The following is a 15,924-nucleotide window of genomic DNA, read 5'->3' on the forward strand; positions in this document are numbered from 1 at the left end:
ACCTAGGAAGTTAGAATTGGAGAGTCCACCTCTACATAGAGGCCATTCACAAGTTGAGTTCCTCAGGGATTGGGCCTGGGAACACTCCTTTTTGGAATTTATTTCTCTGAAGTGAAGGCCAATGTCAATGTCCTCTGGCTGACTAAATTTGCAGATGATTGCAAATTAGGATCTGTCATTGAATTCCACAATGGCAGAAATGTTCTCCTGGAAGGGCTGACACAGACAAACAGCTGATGTCAGAACTATGGACTTAAACTAATTGGCAAGAAATGAATAATAGTATCCTTCAGAAAGTTATCCACCCTTGGTAACTATCCCATTGGCAACACACCCCTTAGAGTTGACCTAGTAGTCAGGGACTTCGGGACACAGGTAGACTGTAATCTAGCCTTTGACTATCATGTATCTACAGTAATGAGGAAATTATTCTATGTTGCTCATATAAACAAAGGTATGGCATCTTGGTCCAAAGAAGTCATTGTTCCACTGTAGTCAGCATTCATCAGCCCTACCATAGAGTACAATGCACCCTTTGGTATGTACCTAACCAGGAATATTCAACAACTGGAGTGTCCATAGAGGTCTCTCACTAAAAGATAAAAAAATTCAAATAAAACCAGATTGGATTTTACATCATAGACCAGGCAGACTTCATCTACATATAAGTAATCAGTAAGAAATAGAACATAATGACCATTGTTAAGCCTTTCTGATTAGCTTTAGCTATTATTTCTCTAGCAAGGGACAGCAGCTAGGCATAAGTAACATGTCTTATGCAGACTGCCTCAAGGCCCTATCTCTGTAGTCTGTCTCCCACAGGCTGCTGAGGGGAGAGCAATGTCTGGCATATGGATCATTGTCAGATCTCTCTCTGATGGACCTCCTGCATATCCACAAAACAAACAGCACCAGAATTACCCATTCTAAAGACTTAAACTTTGCCTCTAATATAAATAGGACCTGCTGGAGAGGCAGGTATGTATCCTACAGACTACCCTGTCTCTGGAACAGGCTTCCCATTCATGTGAAACAGAGTTCCTCTCTAACCCAATTCAAGTGTAACTTGAACAGCTGGATGGGGAACAGGAAATTCATCCCTGGTTTGGCACCTATGTCTCTAATGGACACAAGCAGCCTATAAATGATTCATCTTCCAAGCCGCTGCTTACACTTATCAAGGGTACCAGTGCTTGTCAGGAATTTGGAATGCATGGCTAGGCTTAAAAAGGCCCTTGTGACCATTAGCCCAGTAAACACCTATGAACCTATGTGTGGCACATGCCTGTTAAGTTCCAATAATCATAGAGCAAGACATTGGCACCATTTTTGAATATTGATTTTGATACATTTACTGATCAGACCATTGCTAACTGTGAGCTGGATGGTACCTCAGTGAACATTTCTGAGTTTTTATGTTTTTCATATTTCTACTACTTCAGGATCATGACTGCTTTTTGAGGAGGATGAGACATGTCTGGGCACCCACCTAGACTGATAAGGAGGTGACCTAGATGTTGATGGTGTGCATTAGATTGGAGCAGCAGATGACAGCCAGGTTTTGGAACTTCATTTTGATCTACGTGATTACAAGGGAGCACTGACAGAGACTAGAGCTGTACCACACTGGAAGGCAAATTCATCACTGCAATGATGACCTGCATCAAAGGGACACAGCAGAACTTTGTAGGTGGGCTGACAAGGGTGAAGGCAGTCTGCAGATCCATACAGTAAGTTACAATATTATACATATACCCTACCATTTCTTTGGATTTTACAGATATTTTTAAACTATATATATATCATAGATATATTTTTATAACCATGATTTAGCTGCTGTGAGAATTAGCTCGTTGGGATATTTCAGCAGATTTTGTGCATACTGCCATCTTAACTATGTGTTCAGTACCCATGTTGTTATTTTATTTAATAATTGAAAAATATCCATAACTATGTCCTTTGTAGATGTACACATGTTTACAACATTTAAGTACATAAGTTTACATGGCATCTGTTCTCATGAATCACAGACGCCTACAGTGCCTAGGCCGCAGAAAACTGCACATTTCAGAATTTTCATTTATATTCCACTGTATCACCTATTGGACCATTATAAGTTGGAAGACAAACACTTTTATAACTTATTTACATAATTTTGCATAAACAATCATTTTTCATTAATGTTTGACTTAAGCATTAATACCCATAACATTGCATAAACATAATTTTTTAGTTATGTGTTGATAGCTGTTATGTTTTCTCTATGAGATGTGTGCAAATTGCATGCATTTTCCATATTCTGCTGCTTATTGCAAAATTTCTAATAAACATCTGCAGTACGTGTTTTCTACAGCACAATCCTAGTTGACTTTTAGCTCGAGCCATGCCTGTTTATATATAAGCAGCATGTGCTGAGTGTTAGCTTAGCTTGTAAGGTCACAGGCTAACATATTTATATTTTGTGTGTTGTGGGTTCAATTCCTTTTTTTTTTAAAACAATTTTACTGATTTTAAATAAAACAAGTTTATAAACAATCACAAAGGATTTAACAGAATATTGCATTTCAGAAATGTTTGCATAAAAAAACTCAGGTAACAATGTATAACAGCTATCAGAATAAAATTACTAAAACTGTTTACAAGGGTGGGAGGACAGCATCATGGCATAATGGTTAAGGTGTTTACTTTCTAGACTCAAGGTGCAGTGTTTGATTCTAACATGGAGTAATTAGCTAGAATTAAAATAGCCCACAAGGGCAGTTAGCCTAATGCTAATCTATCTATGAACAAAGCCATCCATTAGTATTTACAGTAGTGGTGAAGTTTTGATCATTTCATATATGTATCACATGAAGAAAATGAAATTTGAGTTATACATTATCATTACTGATCTCTTTTCAACAAATTCTGTAAGTTAACCCACAGATGGTAGGAACAGGTCTTTCTAGGTGTTCTAGATGTTATAGTTGTAAGTTGTAGGTGACAAACCTCAATTAATGTATTCTTGAAATAATTGAAAGAAGGAGGGGATTCAGATACCCATTTTCTTATAATACTCTTTCTGGCACAGCGAGTATTTCCTAAAGTAAAGGGTATGTAACCTTTTTAACACAATATATTATGGGTGTATTGAAAAGCACTAGAGAATTGGTAAGGGTACAATTGTTTATGAATAGTGCTTGCAGATCATTAATACTTCTCCAAAATATACTTATAGCAGGGCAGTCGTAGAACATATGAGCCCAATCAATGTTTATGGCTGATTTACATTTGTTACATAAGTTCTGCTTTCCATTAATTTTGTTCATTAGTTGAGGAGTGTAAAAGAATCGATACATAAATCTCCAAGTGTATATTAAGTGATAGAGTTGTTTTCCCTGCTGATTTTAATATAGTTATTTTATCTTGATTACATGGAAGTGCAGTATTAGAAGTGCAGAAGTAATTCCAAAAAACAACAGCAATATGTTTCCTCTCTTATAAGTCTGTATATAAAGGATAGTTTGCCTGAATAAGTTTGTTTATGTTGGAGAATTGACTGAAAAAATCTAGTAATGCGCTAGTATCATGCTTGATTGCTGGTGTGATCAGGTCTATATTATTGTGCATAAATAATCTGAGGGATTGTATGTAAAGCTATAAAAATTTGTCTAACTGAAATTAATTTATTTCATCTACATTTTTAACCTTTCCATCTGACATATGTTGAAACCAAAACTTCAAATCTTTTTGTTTAAATAAAGTGATTTTGTTTAAATCTGAGGACAGAAAAAATTCATGGGTAAAAGCAATGGGGAATACTAGAAAAAACATTATTTATATCTGGAGTGTTTATATATAACGTTTCTGAAATTTGTTAGTATATTGTGTACATAGCTATATGAGTGTTTGGATGCTATATGTGTAGTGAAGTAATCTTTTAGTATCCATAACATTGGATTGTTTATTAATTTTAAATTATAAGTTTGAGGTCTCATTATTAGTTGCATAGCTGTAGATTCCCAATATATTTTCCATTTGGCCTGATATAAAGTATCTAAAAGTTGTACAAATGATCTAATAATGGAGGAGTAGGAATTGAGGTTCCAGTCAGGAAAAGCTATACCCCATTTGTTCCAACTACTAAGATGTTGTCTAAGAGCTACTCTTGGTTTTCTAGGAAACCAAAAGAAATGTTTTAGTGGGAAGTATTAAAATAGATTGAATAATGTAAAGGATTTAGGTAAAATTATAATTTTAATGTAGTTAATCTTTCCTCTGTTGTGAATAGGATCGTATTCCACTTCATTAATAAAGTTTGAATGTTTTCATAACATTTATTATAGTTTAATTGTATTATTGCTACTCTCTCAACTAACAACTGCTCATAAAATCTTCTACCTACCTAACAACACACCTACACTAAACAATCTTATAACACCCTCCATCACCACAGGTAAGCAATGGAACATGCTGCCACCCAACCTAACCTCTATTTCTAAATAAATAAAATATTGATTTGACGTCTTTAGCAAGAATGATTCCTAAGTATGTACTTTGATCTGTAATTAATTTATGTTTATTGTTATTTATAGTTCTCTTATTTTTATTTAAATAAATAGATAGGATTTTTGTTTTGTTGTCATTAAATGTCAATCCAGACATTTTTTAAATGTATTGATAGAATCAAATAATGAAGTTATAGAGGAATCATTTTCCTTAGTGGTAATAAGTACATTATCTGCAGGTAGTTGGATTTTAGAAGTTATCTCTCCATTAAGCCATAGACCTCCTATGTTTTTATTTTTCCATATATCATTGGCCTGTGGCTTCATTATAAGAGTAAATAATAGCGGGGAGAGGGGGCAACCTTGTTTAGTTCCTTTAGTGATAGGTATCTGGGTTGAAGTATGTGATCCTATTTTAATATAAGATAGAGCTCCTTTATATAGATGTATTAGTAAATGAATGAAATTATTTGAGAAATTTAGGCACTCTAATAATATGAATAGATAGTCTCAGTGTATTTAATCAAATGCTGAATTTATGTCTAGGCTAATCAGTGACAATTTTTTTTTTCTTTCTATGAGAATAATCAATTAAGGCAAGAGATCGTTTAATATTATCAAATGTACTTCTATTCATTACAAAGCCTGTCTGGTAATCATCTATAAAATATGGTAAGATTTTTTTTTAATCTTTTGGCATAAATATTCATGAACATTTTGTAATCAACATTCAAAAGAGAAATGGGTCTATATGAAGAAAATTATTTAGGGTCTTTGCTAAATTTTAGAATGGGTGATATGAATGTGTATTTCCATGAAGGAGGCAATAAAATGTAATTTTTGAGCTATGATGAAAACTTTGTGAAGTAAAGAGATAGCAGTTTTAGGCATAAATGTATAAAACTTGCGTATAATGCCATCGTTTCCTGGTGGTTTGTTTTGTTTAAGTTTATTGATTTGGGTTTCTACATCAGCTAGGGTGAACTGTTTGTCAATAATTTCTGATTGTTGCTTGTTAAGTTTGTTATATATGTTTTTATTTATACATTCTTTTATCTTATCTTTAGATTCTATGTTATGTGAGGTTTGAATAATTGTGTGGAAGTGAGATCTGAATTCATCTATTATATATTGTATGCTAGAAACCTCCTTCTTTTTCCTAAAAGTGTATATATTTTTTAATATGATTATGTTTACTCATTCTTTTGTTTTTGTTTTTAAGGTTAGTTAAATGTTTGGTGGTTACTGAGTAGGCAAGACATTTATATTTTTCAAAGGAGATCATAGTCTTGTGGTGTAATATAGCACTGTATTCTTCCTTTGTTTTGTTTATTTCATCTCTAATGTTCTTAGATGTAGGCCTGTCTTTAATTTTAAGATGTAACATGTACAATTTGTCTTGTATTTTTTTTAAATCTTCATTCCAGGAAGTTTTTTTGTTATAATATCATTTATTTATTTTCCCATATAGATAAGCTTTTAAAGCATTTTATTTATATATATATATATATATATATATATATATATATATATATATATAGATATATATATATATATATATAGATAAATTGTATATATCAAGAGAGTTAGAAGTTGAATTTATATTAATAACATTTTGTGTTTCTTCTTTTAAGAATACTTGAAATTCTTTTAATTGTGCTAGGTATGCAGGAATTCTTTTTATATGTATCATAGGAGTACTGTTAATATTAAGCTCAAACTTAATAGAATTATGATCAGAAATAGGACAAGATACAGTTTTACTTTTCGTTAAGTCATCTATTATTTGCTTAGAGATAATTATCCTATCTATTCTGGAATATGTTTTGTATCTGTTGGAATAGAATGTGTATTGTGACAAGCTCAAATCTGTATAATCATGGATGTCTTTCAGGTGATAAGAGTCCATGAATTGCATCCTTTGTTTAGCCTGTGGTGTTATTTTCCTTTTCCCTGAAGTACTAGAGTCTTTATCATTTAAAAGACAGTTAAAACCTCCTGCTATAATAATGTTTCCCTCAGATACAGATACTATTTGATTCAGATGTTGTTTAATAGTATTGGTTCCAATGCTTGGTAACCAGTAGTTGTTTACTAGGGTTAAAAGTTTTTTATTTATTTCAATTATAACTAAGCATAGCATACCCTTGTCATCTTGATATGACTTGATTATTCCTGGTAAAGGGAGCGATCTATTCCAAAGAATAGATACACCTCTTTTATTTTTAGTGTGTTTTGAACTAGCAATAACTGTATATTTATTTGTGTTTAGAAAATTAATTTTATCTTTCAATAAGTGAGTTTCTTGTAGAAAAAATCATGTTTGGTTTGTGAATTGCTAAATAATTTGAATAAGCTTCCTCTTTTGATAGGATTATTTAGGCCATTTATGTTGATTGATAAACCCTTTAATATGGCCATTGCAAAATTATACTAGTTGTTGTTCTTCTTTCGGCTTTTCCTGGTTAGGGGTCAACACAGTGGAACTCCGGTCCGCTAATGATTGGCAGTAGATTTTTTACAGGTGCCGAGGTGCCAGCTTGATGTCCAACCTTCAGCAAATTCATGCCCATTCTATGCATGTCTTTTGAATGCCACTCGACTATGGGAAGGACATGCAAACTCCACACAGAAGGTGCTCCAGCCATGAATCGAATGGGAAAAACTCTTGCTGTGAGGCAACAATGCTACTGCTGTACCACCGTGGCTTAGCTGCAAAATTATAGTAGTGTTTATATAAGTTGTATCTTATCTATGTCATGTATATACTTTATGAAGCCCTCTCCAGGATGTCAGTTGTTTAAACTATAGAGTATGTCTTTCATTATATAGTGGGTAATATAAGTTTTATTTATTTATTTATTTTACATTTGTTAACCGGGCTAGTCCAACTGGATACAAGTCCATTTTCAGTGGAGGCCCGAGGAGAAAAGCTCCACTATCTACATACATGATAAAAAAAAACTTTAAATACAAAATATATGTAGGTTTTAAGTTAAAAAAGTCGAAATACATAACAAAGTAAAAGACAGTAATAATGATTGAAAGAAATTACAAAAAAAGGGGGATAGAGAGAGAAGGAAGTGGTTAAAGTACAGATATGTGAGAGAAAGGGAGAGAAGAATTAAATTTCCAAAGCAGTTGTCAGGAGTGTAATGAGAGAAGTACAGATATTTATTTAAGGTAGTCCTATAATGGGTTAAAAGGGGAAAAAGTAATTAAGTGAAGAATTAGATAAGGGAGTAAGTGCAATGGATATGGGAGACGGATAGGAAGTCAAATAGGAGGTAGTTTAACTGGGAGTGATGCAAGAGCAAAGCCAGTGGTTAGAAAGGAAGAGTTTCAGTTTGGTCTTAAATTGTGTAGTGGAAGTCTGATCTGTAAGGTCTGTAGGAAGTTGGTTCCAGATTTTACCAACTGAGTTGGAAAAAATAGAATCTCCTGCTGTATTCTTTGATAGAGATGTTTTAATCATAATTTTATTGGAAGAGCGTAGGGCTTTTAAGTTGTTGTATGGTTTTATAAGGGTGGAGAGCATGGGTATGTTTTCAGGGTAGTAAAGGGCTTTGTGGGCAATTGAAAGCTGATAGTACTGAATTAGGTGGGGTAATTCCAGCCATCCTAGGTTGGAGAGGTTCAGACAGTGATGTGTTTTATATGGAGAAGCAGTGGCAAATCTAGCAATGTTGTTGTAGGTTGTTGTGAGCTTATTAATGTTATGCTTAGATAGATTAGTATAAATAGGGGAAGCATACAGTAAGGTGGAGATAAGATGTGTTCTTGCTATGGTAGATCTAGCTTCAGTGGTTAGGAAAGATCTGATTCTATAGAGTGAGCCTAGCTTTCTATTAGTTGCTTTAATGCTGGAGTTGATGTGAAAATCAAATTTTAGTAGGTTGTCAATGGTAACACCCAATAGTTTGGTTGTTTGGTCAGGTGATATAAGGGTGCCGTTGTTAGATGTAATTGTAAGATTTATAGAGGGAGACAGGTGTGTAGGTAAGAAAAGGAGAAGTTTAGTTTTCTTGGGGTTTAAGAGAAGACAGTGATTAGAGAACCATTGTTCAATAGTAGTAAATGTCTTTTGGGTAAGGTAATGAAGGTTGGCTTGGTTTGTGGCAGAGCAAATGATGGTGGTGTCGTCAGCATACTGAATGCAAGTAGTTAAGGGTGTGGCAAGATGCAAATCATTGATAAAGACTGAAAATAAAAGAGGACCTAGGATGGAGCCTTGAGGGACCCCTAAAGTGGTGGGGAGGAGTTCAGAGAGATTGTTGTTCCATAGAACAGCTTGTCTCCTGTTTTGAAGATAGGAAGTGTTTTGATTATTGTAATTTACATTTATAGATAAATGGGTTGTAATGGATATCAGGTGAGACTTATTAATAAGAGCAGAAGTAAACTATAACGTATGTAGAAATAATGTAGCTTCCCGCCTGGAGTTGTAAACTCCTTGTCCCAGTGACATCAGTTACTCGGAGCAAGCCCCTAAACAGTGGCAACAGAACACAGCTACCACTAGATATACATATTAGATATCTATAACTGAAACTAAGTAAAAAATTAAATATTATTATATATTGTAAGTTAGAATGTTAGAAATAGTGTAACCCATCTGATATGACAATTCGGTACTCAAATATCAAGTGGGTAGTATACATTAAATATATCTGAGAACAAAATAGAGTTTGCAAAATATCCAAGGTTAACAAGACATTTCCTTATAAAGGAATAAAATCAACTTTAGTTATCAAATTTTCAGTAACCAATCTATGATGTTAAACATAATGTTCATAACCATTGTCTGTGAAACTGTAATTACCATCTGCATGCAAACTATAGTATGAAGTAAAATATATGTTAAGTTTCTTCTTTACACACCAGTACTAGAGACATTCCAAATGATTGTGATATAAATCGTAATGTAACAGTTATCTTTGATGTAAAAAAATATATATGTTTAACTATGAAATTTATATAATCATATTCATTAAACAACAGAGGTAGAGATAATTAGAGCCTTGTATAGAAAGTAGTACAAATTTTGGAGTAACTGTCAAATAGCATCTTTGGATTTATGTGATGACTTCATGGAGATTATTATTAAAGCAGCAATAATGACCATAGTGACTGGTAATTCATTTTCTAACCTTTAAGACACATCCCAGTTGTGTTATTAATGCATCTAAGAAGCTCTAAACATAATTTACAAGCAAATTTGAAGTAAGAGATGTCCCAATTAGTCCTAGAAATTCAAACAATAGATCCAATATCTCTCAGAAGAAAGTATTCTCAGCCTATTTGGTTATGCAGCACAACCAGCATACTATAGACATGACATTGGGGTATGACTCAGCAGCAATAAATTGAATGATCTTTCATATGTAGAGCAACATTTGAGTTGAGTGATTGTGCACTAGGGTCTCTTGCAACAGCATTGAGCTACCATCTGCCACCATCACATTTACTAAGCATATAGTTAAAAAAAAAATCTGTTTAAACTGTGAAGGAATTCAATCCTATCAAAACCACTCTCCATGCATAGAACAACAAGAGAATAGCTGATTGAATAAGAATACCTAATGCATTATTACTAATTCAAGTCTGGCAGCAACCATTACACAAGAGCTGAAAATATGAGTATATAACCCACCGTTAACATACTGCAACATGTGATTGGGTTTTGGCTCCCTCTAATGCATAAACATAGTTTTCATATATATAAAATTTCAATATCACACCAAGACCTCCACCTCAGCTATCCATCTTCAGTAAAAAAATATTCAATGATATTAGCATCCCCTCCATTCCAAAAACAGATGCAAGAATAAGTTTATGAAATTTTAGGAACTTGTAACTTCAGGGTAGTAATTAATGAAAGATTATACAATAGTAGGAAGTTAAATTAGACAAGTAATTATATACCCTTAAGGAGCTTGGTGTGATTTAATGAACAGATAAAGAGTATGATCAATATTACTTATGGAGGGGATTATTGTGTTTGTAAATATATTAAAAAAAAAATAATATACTGTTTGTATACTGATCATGGAAAAGCTATAATTAAGAAATAGATATATTAATGTTATCAAGGATTGTTATTCATTATAATTTATATTATTAACTATGAAGGCTGTTGTTAGTAACCATTATAGGTATGTGTAAGGGATATTATTTGACTAGTTATTATAATGACTATACTAAGGTTAAGAGAAATAAAAAGTTATATAAATAATTTGTTTGTAGAATAAAGGGGAAAGCTTACCTTGCAGAGAAAGCATTACAGTGAAAGTTTACCTAATAACAGAGTATCCAAAGTTATAACACAAAGTAAAAGGGGTATTAAGTAATAGTTAATTTGTTGTTTAGTCTTTTCTTTCTTTCAGTAGTTTTCCAAGTAGGATTAGATGCCAATCCTTTAAGAGAGGGGATTGCCCATTCCATTTCTTCTATTTTTTTCTAGAATATTATGGTTTTTAACAAACATCAGTGCAGAGTCTAAGTCATCAAACATCTTGGGTCCCTCAGGTGTAAATATCTTCAGTTTGGCAGGAAACAAAGGGTGAGTCTTAATTTGTGATTTCTTCAGGTCTTTTATCAGTGGAGAAAGATTTTCCTTTTGGCTATTACTGTAGATGAATAGTCATTGTCAAAACGTATTGTTGTGTCATTGAGTTTTATAGGTGACTTGGACCATGCAGTTTTTAGAACTAGTTCCTTGTCCGAGGAAGAAAGAAATTTGACTATAACAGATCTGGGTTGTTTTGTATTGATGGTAATGTCAGTAGTTAGTGACTGGTGGGCCCTTTCTATGCCAAATGACATAGCTTCTGTAAGGTCAAGAGTTTTAGGTAGCCAAGAGGTAAGAAAGCTGGTCATGTTACTTCCCTCTATTTCTTCATGTAAGCTAAAAATCCTTAAGTTGTTTCGCTGAGATCTGTTTTCTAGATCATGAAGTTTGTTTTGAAGCATGGTGTTTTGTTTAAGTAGAAACTCTACATTATTCTCATTTTCTACTGTTCTGCCATCCATATCATTTAATGCTTCTTTGATGCCTGATATTTGAGTTTTTTGTTGTTGTAAGTCCTGGTGAAGAATATCCATTTATTTAGTTGTTTTTTTCTTTAAAGTTGTCTATTTTGGCATCACTTGTATCCATTTTTGTGTGAAGATCCTGGGTGAAGTTACTAGAGTTTGAAGTTCTCTTTTGAAACTGGAGTCTTGTGTTCTGGTCATGGTGAAGCTCATGATGAAATTCTTCTTCAGATGAGAAGTAGATTTCCAAGTATAATTTTGACTGAAACATCTGTCTCCTGTTGATTTTTTTTTTAGATAATATAATAGTACTAGGTAGATGCCGCGGTGCTATGGCGGTAGCATTGATACCTCACAGCAAGAGGTTCTCCCATTCGATTCTCAGCTTGGCAGTGCCTTCTGTGTAGAGTCTGCATGTCCTCCCTGCAGTTGGGTAGCATTCGAAAGACATGCGTGCGTAAATGGGCATGCCTTCATTGAAGATTGGAAGGCTGGGCATCGAGCTGGCACCTCTGAGTTTCGTAAAAAAAATCTACTGCCAATCATTAGCAGACCGGAGTTCTGCTGTGGCGACCTCTTACCTGGAAAAAGCCGAAAGACATACAATATAATAGTACTAGGTAAATACTATCTAATTACCCTAAAAAAGGTTTCAGAATTTTAGTTAGAGAACAGAATTCCAGTGTAGATTTAATTTCTTTAGTGGAGCTGAAAAATTCTGCTGCTACTCAGTGCCCATCTTGGTCACACCCCATCGTGGGTTCAGTTCTTGAAAGGTGACACACATATATCTTAAACTGTTATATTGATTTCATATACCCATAGCATTCAGTTAACTAAGCACAGTACACTTATTGATATTAACACATATTTTGAGCATTGTTGCAAATAACTTTGTTATTTGTTAAATTCATACTGATATCTCTGTGATCCATAACATTCTGTTAACAAAGCAGGGCCAGTACATCTCAATAAATCTTGTTATATGTCTGAGAAAGTTTTAGGTTAATGTTGTATAGTTTTTATAAATGCTATGCACATCTGTTTTTTAATGAAATGCCAATGGCAATAGAAGAACAAAATCAAACTCTAATGTTGAGGGACTATGATGACAAGTTAACAGTTGAAATGTAGATCAAGGTAGATGTCTGTTTTTAACTTCTGATGTGCAGTTTAATAAGGAATAATAGTCCTCACACATACATTTCTGTGTCCATAATGAACACCAACAGTTGTGGTTCTGTCACATAAGCTGGATGGTAATGACACTGTCACACTGTATGCAGAATTGATGATCTCCATTACTGTTAATTTTTATGAACACAAAGCTGACATGAGTGTAATTTAAAAACAGCTTAGCTGCATGAACAGCATATATCCATACTTTGCAATCTTACGCCAAGATCATTCTTAGTAGTCCATCCATCATCAAGATGATGTCATACCATTAACTCTGCCTGGACAACATGCTTTTATGGTTAAGCTGTGTAAGGAAGGAAGGTAGATCTGAAGATTAGAGTTTGTAGATTGTGGTTGCTGTGTATTGTGCTTACCAAATGTTTTCAGAAAAACAGTCTGCAAATTGTGCTATGAAATGTATATCATTGTTAATTGTGGAATACATCCTGAATTTTTTTTTTTAATTTTTCATATGACAAGGACCGCATTTGGAACAGAACAATGTCTATCAAGCAGATGCACAGTATTGAAGAGCAGTAGAAGAAGAGAGGTATGTTGAATATTTTATGTATATTATGAAATGCGCCGTTCCACTGTTTTCAGGTCTGTAATTTTCTAATTAACATGTTTATTGATTAGAAAGCAGGAACACCCATAATGCATCAGTAAGGGAAGTGAAATCAGCAAACGTTAGCTGTCATTACACTGTATAAAACTTGTAGTGTTGATATATTATGTATGTTTGATCCATTTTGCCTGCACATATTTTTTAACAATACAGCCATAACCTAAATGACAGTTTGTTGTATGTATTTCTCACATAGGTTTTAAGGTGAAGGTTTTACATACAAGTGTAAGTGTTGTGATTATTGTTTATGATGTGTGTTTGGTATATTTCAATGTTTGGCTGTGTTTTCAGATATTTTATCTGCTGTGCATAGCCTACCTTTTCACTGAATGAATAAAAGTCTGCTGTGCCAGGGGTAGCACTGCTATTTGCAGATTGTGTGGCATGGCTTTCAGTTCAACATTGGTATTGCATCTGCCTCATACATCATGGGTATGTTTGTAAGAACAGTGTTGTGACTTATGTTGACTGACACATGATTAGGTACCTATTTGATAGCAGCAGTATGCAATCGCACACCCTGCAGTTCAACAGTGGCATTGTTTCTGTCTCCAGCCCATTGGTTGATTTTTTTAAACTCTTATAGCCTAGATTGACTGACACTTGACAAAGCACCCTTTTGATTGCAGTGGTTCATAATCAGCAAGGATATACTCAAAGTTTTGTTTTGTAAGCCTTCCAATTCCTGATTGTTTTTTAAGATAATGCATACAGTTGTATACATGCAGTATTATTCTTAACAGTTATATTACATTCTGATGTGCTTAAAATGGTTTGTTTGAACAGATCACATTGTTTTAGTGTTGCACTCATTATAGTGATGTGTGTTCAGCCAAGTATCATGCTGCCTTTCTCAGATGGTTGTCATATGGTTTGTCTATTATCCATAAAAATGTCCAATACTTTTCTCCTCATTTTTTGCAATGGCAAACTGTGGCTACTCATATAAATCATTGAATGCAAACAGTAAAATATGTTTTTTGAACATTCATACATTATGACTAGTGTGTGTGTGTGTGTGTGTGTGTGTGTGTGTGTGTGTGTGTGCGTGCGTGCGTGCGTGTGTGTGTGTGTGTGTGTGTGTGTGTGTGTGTGTGTGTGTGTTTCTAAGCATAGAGAATTGTTCAGAAAAGAATACTGCTGTCTGTTTTAGGAGTATGACATATAGGGCCATAGGTGACTCTGTCCATAATGGATGCGTCTCAGTCCTTGTGTAAATTGTCATCATAAAGGTATTGTGTTGTGCTATGACAGACATTTTTTTTTCTTTTCTGTTGTGTTTTGCAATTAATCTTTATAGAGCATGGTACCCAAGGACATTTGCCAGTCTCAAGATGTTGATGTGCACATGTGTGGCCACTGCCAGATTCATCTAAAGAAGATAGTGATGATGATGATGATGCCGAGGCACCTGGACTCACCCCTGGCCATCCTGCCTACATCCCAGGGGAGATGTCACTATGACAATAACAGAGACAATTTTCAGAAAGAGATTTAGGAAGCTATGACCAATATGTTCCAAACACAGATAAGGCACATGATGGGGACCTTCTTCGATGAGATGGCATGAGCTATGCAGGATTCATTCAGGATGATAGCTGGTGAGATCATTTGGAAGTCTGCTCCACATTAGCCTAGTCTCTCTGATCTGTAGGTATTGTCTGTGTGCTCCAATATTGTTATGCTTCCAACATGGTGATTGTAATTTAATTGATTGGACTGTATATGCATCCTTGTGCAAGCATACCGTGTATATGTCATGCTTGTGTGTTATTATCATGTGACATTTACTTTGTTTTCAATGTGTGCAAGTCACGTATTAACTACACTGCACACACACACATTCAATTGTCTATGCACTGTGGCAGTTAACCTGTTCATAGTGCTGCAATAGGCAGTCTGTAAACATGTGTTTTACAGGGATGACTGACATATATTGTTCATAGTCCAAAACTAACAGTGTGATATGTCTTGGATGTCTGTTTTGCCAAATCAGGTATGTGCAACATGCAGATATGTTTTTTATGATGGATTTAATGATGTCCTACTGTCATGCTATGGTGTTGTATCATGGTTAAGCAATACTGATACCATGTGGGATTATATACAGGTATATCCTGTGTATGTGCAGCCCTCCTCTTCTGACTACATCAAACAACAATGTAACATTAACCTATATATGCAATGTTACAGATTAGACATTAATTTACAGTACATTACACCATATTTGTTGTATGTAGCATTTCCACATGCATGATGTCGTGAGATCGGTGTATACCTTCCATAAATAGTTGTACAGATTATGACTCTATGTGTGTGTGTGTACACATAGTCAGATAGAGACTGACACAGAAATGTACCTTTGGCAAGTGACCATTCAGTGAGATACTGCTGATATGTTGTTATGATGCTCACAGGAGTGTCCTCTGTCTGTAATGAGCATGGCGGTTGACATATACTTGCATTTCTTTATCTGACATTTGCATGACAGTATTTGTGTATGTGCTTGTAATTTTTAGCTTACATACCTATGCATGTCAATGTTAAATGATTGCACATTACTGTCTATGTGTGTTTTATACATGTCCAGTTTTG

The sequence above is a fragment of the Protopterus annectens genome, chromosome 9.part0 (assembly GCF_019279795.1).
Source record: "Protopterus annectens isolate FY-2018-M chromosome 9.part0, PAN1.0, whole genome shotgun sequence".
Taxonomy (NCBI): Eukaryota; Metazoa; Chordata; order Ceratodontiformes; family Protopteridae; genus Protopterus; species Protopterus annectens.